The sequence below is a fragment of the Passer domesticus genome, chromosome 4 (genome assembly GCF_036417665.1).
Source record: "Passer domesticus isolate bPasDom1 chromosome 4, bPasDom1.hap1, whole genome shotgun sequence".
Taxonomy (NCBI): domain Eukaryota; kingdom Metazoa; phylum Chordata; class Aves; order Passeriformes; family Passeridae; genus Passer; species Passer domesticus.
This window is the reverse complement of record NC_087477.1, coordinates 61,046,778-61,063,436: the sequence shown is the minus strand read 5'-3', so window position 1 is coordinate 61,063,436 and position 16,659 is coordinate 61,046,778. Positions and strand designations below refer to the sequence as shown.

Below are 16,659 nucleotides of genomic sequence, written 5' to 3'. Positions count from 1 at the left end.
GATGAAAATCCGTCCCAGCTGCTTTACAGCATCTGCTCCCAGCCTGTGAGGAAAAGTGCAATAATTGTGCAGGGGAGGGAGGGACTCATCTTCTTCTGCCAGCTTCTTGGGCTTGTAAGCCACATCATGATGACCTCTTTGTGCCTTGCTGATACTGCAGTAGGAGTAAGAACACCCTGCTATTCCACAGAGCTCCTTGGAGTCTCAGCTGTGGCTACCAACTCTGAGAACCCCAGGCAGAAGGAGGGGATTTATCTGAAAGAGCTTATCTGGCTTAAGACCCTGCCTAACCAGATTTAGGGAGTAGGAACTTCTCATGGCAGTCTTGCTCTACCTGGTAACGAATGCTGATTTCAATGGTTCACTAGATAGGCAAGGGAGAAGGTCCAGCCAAGCTGTTTCTCTCTTCAGTTTGGATAAGGAACCCATTCAAGATCTCTCAGATTTTCCCAACAAAACTTAGTTGGAAAACACCATGTTTCTGTGAAAAGATTTACTTTTGCCAGTTTGATGTTTCATGGCTGCAGTGGCATTTCACAGAAGACTCTAGAGGAGACCTGGCCACACATCTCCATCAGATAAAGTTTTTGTCACTGTTGTATTCCATGTCATGGTCTGGTCTTTGGCAAGTTGAAAACTGAGATTGCAGCGGTGAGATTTGGCAGTAGAAGAGCAGCACACTGGTACTTGGGTTATGGTGCCAGCCCAAATTTAGTTTGCCTGGCAGCATGGACAAGGTTACTGCCTGTTATGGGAAGGTTGTACAAATACTCAATTTTCCACAGTGCTAACACTTCTACAAATCATGTTAGCCTGGCACAAGCCTGAGAGAGTCAAATAGTGTGTTGTATTGACACTCCAAGGCCAGAGAACTTCGAAGAAACTCAGTTATCAGTTGTAACTGCCAGGTATAGCTACCACAGAAAAATGATGGCTCTACAACAACACACCTAAAGTTGTATCATGTCCCCCATGGCAAATAGAGCAGTGAAAAATTTGATGGGTCCTCCTTCTGAACATGTCCTTGTAGATTAGCTGATATAAAGGAACAGAAACCAAACCTTTTTTCATTGTTGCACAAGAAATAAATAAAGAGCCTTCCCTGTATAGCCATCACCTTGAGAAAACTCAATCTGTTATTCACACATTTTCCTCTCTCAGAGAAGAGGTTTCCACAGGGCTCAGAGAGAGGTGGATGCTTCTGAGGAGGCCAGGTCTGCCCTGGTGTCACCTGTCCCAAGTGCGCTGCACCAGGCTTTTGCAGGTCTCTGGGGTGGGCTTCTCATTAACACACAGCTCACAGAAAGGACTGGGGCCCATGGAAACTTGGCATTTCAGTCTCTTTTCAGCCTGCAACCTTTGTCACAGAGCACAGGTTTCAAGGGCAATGTAACACTTGCATATTTGCTTACTGCGAATGGAGGAGGTGCCGGGTTGGGCAGCATACAGGCTGAAAAGTCAAACATTAATTTGATACAGACATCGTATAACTTCATACTGGCTTGGGAGCAACTAATACATAGGGAAATTAAAAGTGAGAAAGCACCTAAAATTCACAAAGCTCTTTCAATGAAACACCTATTTACTTACAAATTCTTAACAACCTTAACAACACAGAGACCAAACGAAAAAACTAAAACATGGGTATCAGGTAACAGAGGGGAAATTTCTGTGAATCTTAAATAGGGCTTAATTTTGTTCCAGTTCTCTTTCAAGACATGCATTTGTATTTCATCCTGCAGGGCCACACTTGCTTTGGAACAGAGTACAGGCAGATCCAGAGGGGCTACAGCGGAGGCTTTGAAAATTTTCCATTCTCAGTAAAGAACCGGCATCTGAGCACATGGGGCTATTAGGAATATGTTTAGACCCATCCCTAAGCAACGTGTCGAAACCACCTCCCCAGGAAATACAGGTAGAGCACTGATCTCCTCCGACAGGATCTACATCCCCCTCTCTGGAGCAGAAGGACTAGCAGCTACCTGCTGCTGCTAAAAAGCAGGTGGGAGGGGGAAATAATGGCTGTGAGCTGTGGAAGATCTTTATCATAGTAAAACAGCAGAGACCTGAAGTATGAATTGAGAGCACTATTTCAACAGTGGCCTGAATGCTGCACACATGAGGACACCTCTCCAGATGTGGGTTTGATTGGATATCTGGGCTCTTGGAAATCCTACCTGCACTTGCCAGCAGTGCAAGATCTACAGTCCTGCCATACCTTCTCATCCTTTTGGTCCATAATTTAGTATCTTGTGCTGAGCTTTCAGATCAAAATGCCCTGTAGATATTCATCTATCAGAGAATGAGTCCTCAGCACTTGACAAAATACCCCTCTGGATGATAAAGAGGTGGTAAGGAAACTGAAACATTGCTGCTAGCTGATCCCAGAGCTGTTTGGCTTGTGGTTTCACTGGATAGGAGTTGAAGTCATCACTATTCCCTTAGAGGGAGCAGACCTTGCAAAATACACATGATACGTAAGAAAAGTTGATCATGATTCACAGAGAAACCAAATGTTGATGGGAAAGAACATTTGCAAGCAGTTTCTGTAGAGCTGCTAACAAAGAATGGGCAACACTGATACAAAATAATATATCAGGCTAGAAAACACCCTACAAAAAGAGGCCTTTTTTCAAGACACAAACCAACATATCCCACCTTTCTTGTTCACTCCCTTATTTGTAACTTTTTTTTCAAAAATACTATTACGAAACATTATCATCCAAAGCTTTCAGGGAGTATTGCCTATTTTTACTCTATCTTGTTTTGTAAGGCCACACTACACTTGTGATTTGGCAACTTCACGCTGTGGACAAGTATTTCAAAACATTCCCTTCTTCTGAACACACGGCTGTTAAACCACTTTTACATGTATTGCTGCATTTTGTGATGCCACCCACAGTCGCTCTTAGGAAAGGACCTGGGAAACTCAATGTTTTAAAATCAGGGATGTACATACCCCATGGGTTTGATTTTAATGCAAAAGTCTCTCATCTAAGCTGCTTCTGGGATTTGCTGATGTGGCAATTTAATGTAAACAGGGAGAAGCTCAGGCTTTGGTGGTGCTCACTTAGTCAGAATCCTAACTGGACAGCTGGGAGGGGTATTTGTGGTCTGGATGATTTAACAATGTCCTCATCTTATCCCTGGATCCTTGTATCCAGTTGAGGAGACCAGGTGCAGAGGGGCAAATGGACAGGTCTGGGAGGAGATGCCTTCAGGAACACTGTGCCACCACAGCTGCCCTGGCAGCCATATCCCAGTGGCACTGGCTGCAGGTAGCAGTGTCTGTGGGGCATTGGTGTGCAGGGACCATCACATTAATTTATTTTTTATCTATTATCCTTTATCTATCCTTATGTCAAGATACATTAGGTTTTAAAATTATTTGTAAGAGCTGACTGGACCTATGGATCTCTAAAAAGTTAGAGTTATTCTAATAAAAGAGAATACATGTGTTGCTAGCAATACTTTAATTCCACTTTTTTGGGCATTAACATTGGAACTGAAACTAGCCTGTAGCCATTTTAGCATTGAGCATTCTTCTTACACTGTCCTTAGCACCTTATTTTAAATGTGGGCAAATATTTGCTCTCAAATTCTGTTCCTAACATTTGATGACATAAAGAACCTTCATTAGACTCCACAAGTGCAGCTAGTTGCTTTGAATGAACCTCAGGAGACAAATAATATTTCTAATTTAAAATAACACTTAAGAAGATAGTACGTACAGAGATTTTATAGCAGAATGGAAAAGAATGGGTCTGAATCAGCCTTTCCAGAACATGCTGCCAAGATGATGAATGAAATATTTTTATTCTTATTTGCTTCACTCAAAATCTCAGAGGAGATATTGATATGGATCTCTGTGAGGCCAGTTCCTGAGGGCTGTACTTACATATTTGGAAGCTATTATTTACTTAATTATCTCAGTGCAGCCCAAAACATCCCAAAGCTTCAGTACACAGATGCCTTTTACAGCACATCCACCTCATCACCAAATTCAAGGCACAAGGAAAAACATTTGTAGAGGAAGGGGATGAAGATCTGAAGGTTGGACCCACACAGTGGACCTCTTGCTTTGTGGTTTTCCTATCAGCTGCTGGTAAGAGGTGTCTGTCTGCCTCTCACTTCTCTCTTTTGGTGTAACCCAAATATTTCCTGCCTAGAAATAGCAGAATGGCTAAGACACAGCGGGAGGTAGATGGGGTACCACAAAAACATGAGTTAGTCAAGGATGCCAAGGATAGAGTGAGTGACTTCATAATTGTCTGAAAGGAAGTTAAGAAAAAATCATGGAGATTAAGACATGTATGGTTCAGGTGGAGCACGATTATTGGGAACTGCTTACAGGGTGAGTGATAGAGCTAGAAGGTGGGATAGAGCTGGAAGGCAACTCGTGTGTAGATGAGACAAGAGGAAATCCACAGTTTCTGAAGGGAAAAAAAATAGGATGGGGCAACCTGGCTGCTGGAGTGAAGTACATTGTTTTGGAGGGACAGCTGATGAGACATAGTAATGCTTGTGAGAAGGGAGAAAATGAGGGCTGAATTGGAAAGAGGAAGTAGCAAATACAGGATGTGCAGATGATGGCTCTGAAGGATGTGCCTGTGAGTCAGATAAAATAATAGTGTACTGGAAGAACATAACCAAAAGGACATCTAGTCCCTGGGTGAAGGAAGAATTGGTGGGTAGTGTGCTTTCAAGCCATGCATCTGGCACCACTGCACTGGGTGCTGGAAGCCAGACTGCTCAAAAGTTGAAGAAATGGAGTCCATCTAGAGAGAGAAATGGGAAAGGGTCAGAGGGGACAGTGCAACGGAGCCTGACCACATTTAAAAAGGGATATTAGGGACAAAATTCCTAGTGTGGTGAAGCTGGAAGGATGCAAACTATTCAAGAGGGACTGGTGGGAAAACTGAAGTGATGACAGCTCAGAGGTTTGAAGATCAGAAAATAAACTGCCTATGGGGATTTGAACAGTTAGGGAGCATTTTTGTGACCAGGGTGAAGTCTTGCTTCACTTCCAAAACGTCAAGCAAAGCTGTGAGGCTGAGAAGGTAGAAAGCTAACAGGGACATGGGACGTTGAATGAGTCACTGTGCTGAGAAATGAGAGATCTTTGGGGCAGCAGGAGAGAGCCCGAGATGCAAAATTCTGGGAGGAAAACAATGGGGAGCAGTGTACAGGTGGTTGAGCAGGGGGAGGAAAGAGAGGCAGTGCTGGGTGCAGTCTGCAGGAACTTGAGCTTGTTAACCCTTGCTGGCAATCAGCGGTGCAGGGTCAGAAATGGGCGGGCTGGGACGGGCCCTGCCAGGGCAGCAGGGAGGGCTGGGGAGGGCAGGTCTGGCTGCTGCCAGGGTGAGAGGAGGAACGGGGTAACGGCTGAGGAAGAAAAATGTCAGATGAAGCTTTTTCCTGTGTATGATGAAAATACCCTCAAGTAGATTTTCATACTAATTAACAATATTCATATAAAAGGCTTCTAGGAGAACCAGTGATACCCTCTCTACAATAACTACATCACATGTGCAAACAAAATATGTTGTTAAACTTGTTTTTTTTCTATGTATGGACAGAAACCAGATATCATTTACTCCAATGCATACACAACCAGTAATAGTTTATGCTTGTAGCATTCCCATCTATTGTATAAAAGCTGGAGAGCTGAGTAACACAATGTCCTGTACCAGAAAACTGCAGCATTTAGCCATTTTATCAGTTCCCCAAAGTAATTTTATGGTATTTCTATTTTTTAAACCTTCTAGTAACAGTGAAAGTGGGTTTATTTTTCCATGCAAAGAAATTATTTAAGAGCAAATCTGCAATGCCTGCTCTGGCAAGCACATTGGTGCATTTTCTGAGCTCAGTGGCAAATTGATCTTCAATCTAGCTGTTCTGAGGCAAGCAGCATGGCTAGTGAGAAAATCATGATTCAAACTCCCAAGCTACAAAATTCATCTTCCTTCTGTTTAAGATTTTAGAATTTAAAAACCTTTCACCAGATTATGCAGAATTCACTTTATAACATTTCATCATAGGCAGACAATGTATTTTGAGAGCTGATATACAGAACCCTGCTCTACTCACTACTGTGAGCTATTCTACACATGCATTTCAGTGAAAATAAAGTGCTATCTGCTTATAAGCACAGTCACAGATATTTGTGGTTGTCTGGGTCTTAGCCTGGCTTAGCTGCAGGCTACAATCCAGATTTCAGGCTTGGACTTAATTCATATTAGAACTGGAGTTACACATTGTGCTCTCACAATCTTTGCACAAGATGGAGGGACTCCCAGGACCATCTTGTTTTTGCAAGTCTTCTGCTTAGAGCAAATCTTCTCATAGAACAAGAGTTTGCATTTGAGTTTAGCTTCATCTGTACTAGAGCAAGATCTTATAATACTAGAATTATAAAATTACAGAATAATTTGTGTTGGAAGGGACCTTTAAAGGACACCTAGACCATCCCCTTCAGTGAATAGATATATCAACTTGATCAGGTTAGTCAGATTCCTGTCCAACCTGAACTTGAACACTTGCAGGGATGAAGCATCTAACATCTCTTTGGGCAACATGTTCCAGCATTTTACCACCATCACCATAATTTTTTTTCCTTATATCTAGTCTGCATATTTTATCTATAGATATATCTATATTATAGATAGATAGATAGATAGATAGATAGATAGATACAGATATATCTATTTACCCTCTTTTACTTTAAAAACATTACCCTTGTCCTATTGCAATAGGCCCTGCTAAAAATCTGTCTCCATCTTTCTCCCTTTAGTTACTGGAAGTTGCTATAAGATCTCCCCAGAGCCTTTTCTTCTGGCTGAACAACCTGAACTCTCAGATTTTCCTCATAGGAGAGGTGATCCAACCTTCTGATCATCTTCATGGCCTTCCTCTGGACTTGCTCCAACAGGTCCATGTCCTTCCTTGTGCTGAGATCTCCAGAGCTGAATGCAGCATTCCAGGTGTGGTTTCACAGGAGTGGAGAGGGAGAATCACCTCCCTTGGCCTCTTGGCCACATTTCTCTTGATCCAGCCCAGCCTGTGGTTGGCTTACTGGTCTTTGAGAGGATGTTCCCAGCTCATGTCCAGCCTCTCATCCACCAGCACCCACGAGTCCTTCTCCACAGAGCCATTCTCAATTCCTCCATGTCCAGCCTGTCCTGGTACCAGGGGCTTCTCTTCCCAGGTGCAGCATTTGCACTCAGCCTTGTGCCCCATGAGGTTTCTATGGACACACTTCTTGGTCCCTAGGGATGGCACCACATCCCAGCTTGATGCCATCTGCAAATTTGATGAGAGTTCACTCTTTGGCTTTTTGTTTTCAAAATAGTCCCCTAAGCAGTGAGGACTTAAACACCTGAAAGTATTTAATTTGATTCAACACAACTCCATTTGTTCCATGAGGATATTGACAATCACTGAAATTTTGCCTGTGTTGTGAACCACCTAGCTGGGTCATTTTTATGGTACTGCACATCAGTCATGGAAAGCTACATTTTCCCCCTGTTTTTTAAACAACAGAGTAAATGCATGAAAACAGCTGCTCAGAAATAACATACAAAGAGTCCTAAATGGATATCATAGACCACTGTGAAGGGAGACCATGAATCGTATTTTAATGATTACCAAGACTCCAAGCATCACCAGATTATGAGAAAGGTCTTAGAAGATGCCTTAGTAAAGATTGCTAGGCAGAGTCTAGGTCATTGAATTTATCACCATCAAAATACCAAATTCTGAACACAAACTGTAAAAACAGTGCTACAAACCTGTTAGCAGGGTTTTTCATGATTGATTTTTTTTTTTTTTTTTTTTTTTTTTACAATTTATCACCTGAATCTAGACTGAAACTTGATTGGTAGTTTGAAATAATCCTGAAGTATTCTGCAGTGATGGTTGGTATTTCATGTTACACCTACGTACTTGTGGCCTTTCAAATCCTCTTAAAGGTGTACATTTCCTTAGCCTTTCCCTTGAAGGAATCCCAGCTCACTTGTTTTTCACGTGGTGCTTTCACCTCCTTCAACACACAGTCAGCTCTGAAGAAGAACACTGGAATGATTAAAGTCAGGAATTAAAAAATAATACTTGGTTTCACTAAGCTTACTGTGACCATTTTCAGTGATAGGATAGCCATTTATCTGATCTCACACATTAGTCAGATACTGGTTAAAAGTGTAGGGATGGGAAACTGAGTGTCTTGGCCACTAAAGATTTTTCTTCTTAGTAAAGGACAATACTGTCTCCAGACAAAATGTACCAGCAGCAAGCAACATTCATCACAGGGAAAGTCAGAAGGCTGTCATATATTTAATTATTAAAATTGAAAGGGGCTCCAAATCATGAAAAATGTTTCCACATCTTCACCCATTGCTTGGGGTGGCAGTGGGGACACGGACTTCTCAAAAGCAAAGAACTGCAGAGAACAAGACCAGGTCCAGCACAAAAAAGAGCGATGGCTCTGCTGTGTTCTGTCTGGGGCCAGCCAAGGCTGCTAAAAATTTCATGTTTGTCACTTATGCTTGCTTCATTGGAAGAAACAGATTATCTCCTGCTAGACACTGGGCCTGTTTGAGCCAAGGTAAGAATTGCCATGCAGCACATTTTCAGAGATACAGCACGTAGCTGGTGTGAGCCTGCCCTCCCAGCTGAGCTCTGGCAGCCTCACTCCTCTCTGGATGCTCCCTTCCAGGCTGGGGCAGCGCTTCAGGGGCTGGACCCGCGAGCCTGCCACAGCAGATTGATCTCCTGGGATCCTGCCTGCACACGGCATTCACTGCCAGCACGGCCACGAGGACACTGGGAGAGCAGCCAGGGCTGGGGAGTGCCTGCCACCCTCCTGGGCTGAGGAGTAACCCAGCACATCAGGGGAAAGGCAAAGGTGTTTCTTCACCAGAGGCCGCTCTGGGAACGAAGGTGACGGCATGTTGGAACACCGTCACTCCTGGACACAAACAAGTGAGGGCAGCTCAGACCATCTAAATAAACAAATAAAAGCACAGAGGAAGGAAAAAATGCACCTTCTGGATTTGCTGCTATTTTTCATGTGTACATTTGACACTTAGATGTTATTATAATGCATGGATGCCATGGTTCAGTTATTGATTGAATCCAAGTTGCTGAGCCCATTTCTTGATCCTCACTGATGTCACTTTATTGATAGGTTGAATATAATTTCATTTGCTTGTGGTTAAGTAAATCATCAGTGAAATTCTTTATTTTATTGCAGTGGTAAACACACTAAAAACATGAACAAGGCAGAGCATCAATAAATATAAGCTTGTGGGATCACACCACACTGTGTATGAGCCTGAAATTCCAGACTGTGAATCAGTCTGTGTGGCAGAGCCTTTCATGATCCTTTGTACAAAAATGGAGTAAGTCTTGTTGAAACTTCATTCTCATCAGTGTGTTAGTCAATGTTTTGGATGTTAGCATCTTCCTGATTGCTTTATTTGTTAAGGAACAGTAAATAAAATGGTGCTCCTTTGGTGTGCAGATCTCTCAGCTGTGATGCTGTATCTCTGAGGGAAGAAGCAAAGGATAGATGGATTTGAAACTGCAGACTTGTACTAAGGAATTGCTACTGTTAGAGCAAAGCTCACTTCATTCCTGCTCCTTCTATATGATAATTAGAAATGGAGGCAAGAGGTTGTATTGTCTTAGCTCTGCTAAAATCCCTCCATTGCCACCTGTAGACCTATGTGAAGTAGTATATGCAAGGAAGGAAATAAGATAAATGATGCCCCAGAGAAGGTGAAAGGAATTCTCATGGCCTCATTAAGAACACATTCCTGGAAATCTGGTTTCTAGAAAATAAATTTTCTATTGATTTCATTCCAGTTGAGTGAAGAAGGAAAAGGTGAGACTATGGCAGTCACTCAAAAAGAGGTTTCAGCCCTATCATATTTTGGTGATATTCTTTTAGAAATCTGTGTCTCCAAGATCCTTTTTTGCCTTGTGAAAAAGATGCTGAAGGAATATCCAAGCTAAATGTCTGCATTTCTAACCTAAAGAAAAATACCATGCTCAGTCATGAAAATTCATGTGTCAGTCAGAACCCACTGACATCCCTGGGATATCAGATCATGGGTTTACACAACTTCTTTTAACCTAATGAGTCTGCTTTCTTCATTAAAACAAATTAGCACAGTTCCCCTAGAGTCAAGGTAGAGGTATTGTTTCAGAGGGCTTCGCAGCAGAGCTTCAAGCAACATGACTAATATAAAGAATAAGTTGCTTTATCCCCTCTGAAACAAAACTTAGAAGCTCTATAACAATTGATACTTATATAAAACCTTAAATAATGCATATACAATTTATAAAACTTTTATAAAAGCCTGTATTCCAGGCAGTACAGATATGTACATATCTCAAAAAAAGCCTATGTGAAAACATGCTTTAGCTCCCTGCAGCCACAGAAAAGCTCACATTTTGTGACTACATGCATCTCTGCACACACTGGACACAATTCTCATGATTCTTTGTATACATGTGTGCACAAAACCTGTAGTAACCCTTTTTAAAAAAGTATTTGTAAACAAAACTACTTATTATATTTTTAAATTTTAGAATGTTTATTTAAATAATTTTTACAATTACTTACTAAGCCGTAGGAGTATCAGAGTGTTTTTTTCTTCATAACACATATTTCATATACTTTGCCACATTGTCACTCAGATGATAAACCCACAAAACACAATGAGCCAGAAACAGCTTGGCAGAGCTTCCCCTCCTCACAGCTTCAGACTTTAAGGCAATGGAATTGCACTGATGTTTTTAACAAAGTGCTTATCTTTCCTGCTCTGTAAGACAGGGGGATAAATAGTACTTTTTTTTCTGGTAGTCTGAAGATAAGCAAGTTAATTTAAACTACCGAGTATAATGTTTCTTGCTGTATGTTCTCAAGCGCAAGGGCAATCCAAGTTTTGCTGTATTGCTGTGACCCGTGTTTTACTTATTTGGAGGACAAAGGAAGAACTTGGGGTCATTTGTTAATCCATAAACTTTTTAAAAATTATTTTAGTTTCATAAAAGAAAGCACAGATCTCAGTTCTGAGTCTTCCTATGCACAAAAAGAGAGACAAAGTGTAACAGAAGAGACAGAGAAGGTCCTCTTGGCTAGGGCAATCTTGTCAGGCTAGTTTAGCAGGGTTAAAAAACCATCCTAGTGTAAATAAATGGGAGCACTATAGCACGTGGCTTCACAAGCATAGCCTGCAATTTATTGGACCCCAGACAGAATACACTATCATGCAATGCTGCCCTTGCCCACCCTGTAGCCATGCTGCAGCTGACAGAACCACCTGCTGCCCAGAGGTACTATGGCACCACTGCTCCCTGCAGCACTCTCCCCTCCAGCTCAGGCTGGGAAGATGGGAAGTCAGAGAACCTTAAATTAATCTACACATCAGAAAACTGATACACAATTGGCTCACAATTCAAATAAATATAAGAACAGTGTTATTATTTCAGATTTTTTTGGGCTCATATAGCCCAGTAACCTGTCTGCAGCAGTGACGAAAAACGGATCCCTGAAGAATAGCAACAATAGGATGAATGTAATTGATCTTTTCTGCAAGTTGTCTCCCAGCCTCCAACCATTTTCAGCTCAGGGGTTTCCTCCAGCCTGATCTAGACTGCCCAGTGGTGGACCTCTCTTCCAAGTACTTGCCCAGTCTTCCCTCGAGTGCCTGAAAAAAATTTTTGCAACTGCCATACCCTTCGGTAAAGGGTTTCACAAATCCAGTATTTGCTGCATGAAGAAATATCTCCTTTCATTCTGAAAATGGCTCCTAAATTTTTGTCTAACAGTCACTACCTCTTGCATTGGGAGAGACTGTGAACAGCTCACCCCAAACCACCCACTTCACACCACCCTGGATTTTATAGACCTGAATCAAAGAAACCCCATGCTGATCTCTGCCTGAGCCTGAGCCTACTCAGCCAGAGGCTGACTATCACGTGTGTTTTGGCTGCTTTTTTCCTAGGGATTAGGGAATTTACTAAAATGTTCTTGTTACCCAGGGTCTCAGCACATCCTTGTGGCAAAACTTCAGCCGTCACCCACTTGTTGAACATTGAGCACACTGAGCACAACAGCCACGCAAAACTTGGTGGAGGCCCCTGGTCTCAAATATTTAATTTGCACTCAGTATGAGTGCTGCATTGCTCCCTTCATGGTACTTTGCAAAGTACCAAAGATTTTGCTTTACCTGGTGTATTAAGTTTAGGATATTATAGGTAAGATCCCGTCTTTACTTAAATACACTCAGTAACTTTTCATTGTATTTCCTGACATCACTCTGCCACATTTTAATTTGCCTTATGGCTTGCTTTCAGTTAATTGTAAGTAAGCCAGAAAACAGAACTTTTGATGGTCATCACCACTGCAAGCACTCATATATTTATTGCTTCCTGCAAATATTTGCATGTGATATTACTGAGTAAGATTTTCAGTTGCCCTCTGAAAGCAAAAAATTCATGAGCTCAGTCAGCACACTATTTTAAAAGCTGGCTTCCTAAGAAACGATTTCTAATGCTCCATGTTTTTGGTATTTTAACTTCTCTCACTAAGTGGGCTGGAATGGAAATTCTGCCTGATCAAGCAGATCTTGTTTAGGCAACATACCTTCAATTGATTTTACATCCATTCATCAGAATAATTTGCTTTAAAAATTGATTTTATGTCTAGCTAGAACACAAGCAAATATGTTTAAACCAGGTACCCTGTGTTTACATGTGCACCATATGGCTACCTGGTTTACCTCCCATAATGGTGCAGAAGGGCATTTTTAATTGTTTACAACAGGGGCAGCTCATCATAACCACATCTGTAAAAATCAGCTTGGCCAGTCATATTCCTCACAGGTATATGCAGGATATGCTTCCCAAAAGCATATCCTGCCCTGCTCACTATGCAGACCTTCCAGACATCTCCAGGGTTCCCCTCCCTGAGAGTAAGTAATGGCATCCTGAAGAACAGCAGGTGGAGCCAGGAACGAATATGTGCAGAATGGTGGGGCAAATGTACCAAATTCCTCAGGTTAATTGACAATCAATTAAAGATAATGCCTAGGAAAGCTCTCACGATATTGCAAACTGAGGGCTCGAAGTGGTAGATATAGAAGGCTTACATCTCCACAACTTTAAATAGAAGATGCTGAAATTTTTTCTCACTTATTTACTTAGTTACATTTACTATGTTTAGTGATTTTCCAAAGCAAATTTAAGATAGTATAGACCAGAAATAACTCCATGGCAGCACACTTAATGGGGGTGACTTGGTCAGCATCACTTCTACTGACACAGGTGTTTCCAAAACACCACAGTGGCAGCAGACAGAGCAGAGGAAGATAGTACTGCTGTAAAAGTGCAGTGAAGTGATAGCCCTGTGAGTCACCATTCATGGTCCTGTGAGTCACCACTCATGGTCCTTCCCTCCATTCTCAACAATCACAATATTGCTCTGGTTTCCCCAGGGACCTGCTGGAGGAGCACTCTTAAATACTTCACACAGCCCCCCAGGATCCCTCTTCGAGACACTGCTGGAGAAACAGCTTGGACCTGAGAATCACTTATGGATGGGCTCATGGGTGGGCTTTGCACAACCAAGGCCCTGGTTCTGTGGCAGAGCCAGGCTGAAGTTAGTAATTGCACATTAAGCATATTATGCAAGCATTTATTCCTGCTTTTTCACAAGTACCAATTCTTCTGCTTGGTGATAGCCACTCCTTTTCTCACTGATTTCATGCACCACAGGAGCACAGGTCCCGTTGGCATCAGCATTCTCCCCCAGCCTTGCCTGCCCTGCAGCGGTGACCCTGTGCTTCCTGGGTTAGGACCCATGTACTGCTCAAGCCATGTTTCTCCTGGATTCAAATTACTCAGATCAAAAGTTCAGTGGGTTCTCTGCTCAGTCAGTCTGTTTATGTGTTTATTTGTTCCAGTAACATGCCAGGTCTTCACAAGTCTTAACAATCCCGTGAGAAGTTCCTTGCCTTTCTTCAGAGCTGGCTTAACTTGTGCAAGCACAAACTGAGGGTCTGCTTTGGAGGGAGAGCAGAGATGAGGGGTAAGTGAAGGATCATGAAATGCTGTTTGGAGCCAGCAAATTGCCATTAAAGAATGCTGCCCACTTATGTAGAAAAACTGGGTGCCAGCCACTCACCAACCCTGTTATTCAAGTTCTGCAGCCTGCAGCAAAAGGCTCCTAGAATTAGCTCTCCCAATCTGGTGGTGAGACACCTCTGATGTCTGAAATGGGCTTGCCTGGGGGTTGTTAAATACCTGCTCCATGTGATTGGGCTAATTAAAAGTTTTTAGCCAAACAAACCTCTGTTTGTGAGGGTATAAGAACTAAGAAGATTAGATGTTAGTTAAACTAGACATAACTCAGAAAACAAAGTTGCTGCTGTTAATTCTTAAAAATGCTACCCCACTGTGTGCGGGTGAAAGGAGTGGATAACAAAACCAATAGGTGAAACAAAAGTCTCAGGTGACAGGTATATCCCATCAGAAAAAGTGCTTCCTTGAATTCAATATTGCAGTGTAACAGGGCAATATATGTATCCTACATAGAGATGGCAAAACCAGCTTTAGTAAAAATTGGTCTTGATCTCGATTCTTCTTGCAAATGACATGTAGGTATTTTATATTATTCTATAGGTTTACTACTATAGCTCATTGACTAAAGAGGTATATACAAACAGCCCCAGAAGCTGGCTAAGCACAACACAACTGTCCACTTTGATAAAAAAAATTGTCTTCTACTGCACTAAGAAACTGGACAGGTCTCATTGTACTGACCAGGTGGGAAGTCAGTGCCTCTCAAAGACTTTCTACCCTGTCCTTCCAGCAAGGTCTCAGTTAAAAAGAGTCAGCTTCTTTTGCTTTTTCATAGGAATCAGAAGTCAACTGTTTTCTTCTTCCAGTAGGGAACTTGCAATTGCATCCCCAGTAAGAATAGGTTAGGGAAAATTGAACTTGGATCCACAGCATATTTGTGCTGAACAAATGTTTCCTCCCTTCAAAAAACCCACAAAAACCCACAAAACCCAGGCCATTAGAGCCTCCAGACTCCTCCTTCTCCCCCTCTGCAAACAGACTCATGTCTTATGCTTGCTTAGAAATTCTTGACTTTATTCCCAGTGAAACTGTTCAGTTCAGCAGCAGCCAGCAGCCCTCTCCATCAGCATCTGCTGCTACCTGTCATTTTGCCTTGTTTCACTCCTTTCTGGGCAGACATCCCATGGATCCCAGGTTTTTATCTTGATGCCTTCATTCTTCCCTACCAGCCTCATTCTAGAACACCTGCTAAAGCTGCTAGCACTAATTATACTTTTATTTGAATGCAAATACTTTGCTTGGGGACATAACAAGTATACACCTGATTTTGGAGCCTCTGAAAGAAGGCTGTTGAGCTGATCAGTGCCAATGAGGAAGGGAGAGATGTAAGAACTGCCTCCACAGAAGTAAGTGAAGTCAAACCACGTCAGTGAGCATTCCTAGGTGCTGGAATGGAAACCACTTGCACCTTTTAAGGTCCAGAACAGCTGACACACTTTGGACCCGTGTCATTTAAATACCAGCTGCCCAAAGCAGAGGGCAGATCATGGCTCTCCCAGCACAGAACGAGGTTAGGGTGAGCCCTGGAGCGTACCTTACACACAGCATGGGTGCAGTGCAGGGTTTTGGCAGGGGACACAGCATCCTCCTCTGGAGGCAGCCAGCCCCTGTGCCAGAGAGCATTTGATTTACTAGCAGAGATGTAGCTAATGGGGAACGGAGATAGAAAACCAAACTCCTTATTTAACAAGGATAATAAAGAAATCTTTTATATCTGGAAATACTGAGGCGGATGATCAAATAATTAGCACTGCAAGTTTGTACTGCCTGCAGCTAGAAGAACTGCTCTCTGTGGAAGCAGGAATGTGGTTGAGCCTGCAAAAACGTGATAAGGGATCTGTACCTAAGATTTTTGGATGGTCTGCATACGTCACAGGTAAGTTTCCAGAGAGTTGAAGGAGCATTAAGGACTGGACTCCTGTGGAAAAACTCCCTACTCTATCCAGCTGAGGATGGCTTAGCAAGCAAGTGCCAGTGCCACATTTTTTCTCCTTCTGAGGAGGTGTAGCAAAGCTAAAGGTGTGGAAACAGCCTTTCTTTTTTTATATCACAAGTTGACCCCACAAACAGAAATAAGAAAAATTCTTTTTACTTGCTTTTCTCAACCAAATAAAAAATCAATTTCAGTTTAATTTTTTCCCCAGCACTTTAGAGGTTCCTTCAATTTCCACATAAAGTGCTCAAAATTGAAAATTGGAAATATTTTCCTTGGAAAATATTTTAATTTTTATACAGATAGTCTGTTTTGCAAACTTGACCCAATCTTACAATAGTTTTATTTTTACAAAATCTTCACTTTTGGTAAGTATGTAAGCTGTTTACACATATTTTTATCCTAGCTGAAATCCTGATGACCTTGCATATTGTAAAGAAAAAAGTATGGGTATGGATTTCTGTGCTGATGTTTCATCACATGTGTGGGCTGAGGCTGGCTGTAGCTATGAAATACAAATGTAGTATATACAGATCTTGCTGATCTAGTAGAAGTGTTAAATAACAAATCTCCTGGCT

At 42.1% G+C, this 16,659-nt stretch overlaps 1 protein-coding gene across 3 annotated transcripts in view; it reads right to left on the bottom strand.

The window, feature by feature from the left end:
- Positions 1–16,659, bottom strand: part of RBM47 (RNA binding motif protein 47) — a 77,698-nt gene that overhangs the window by 44,016 nt on the left and 17,023 nt on the right. The gene's annotated exons all lie outside the window — the stretch shown is intronic.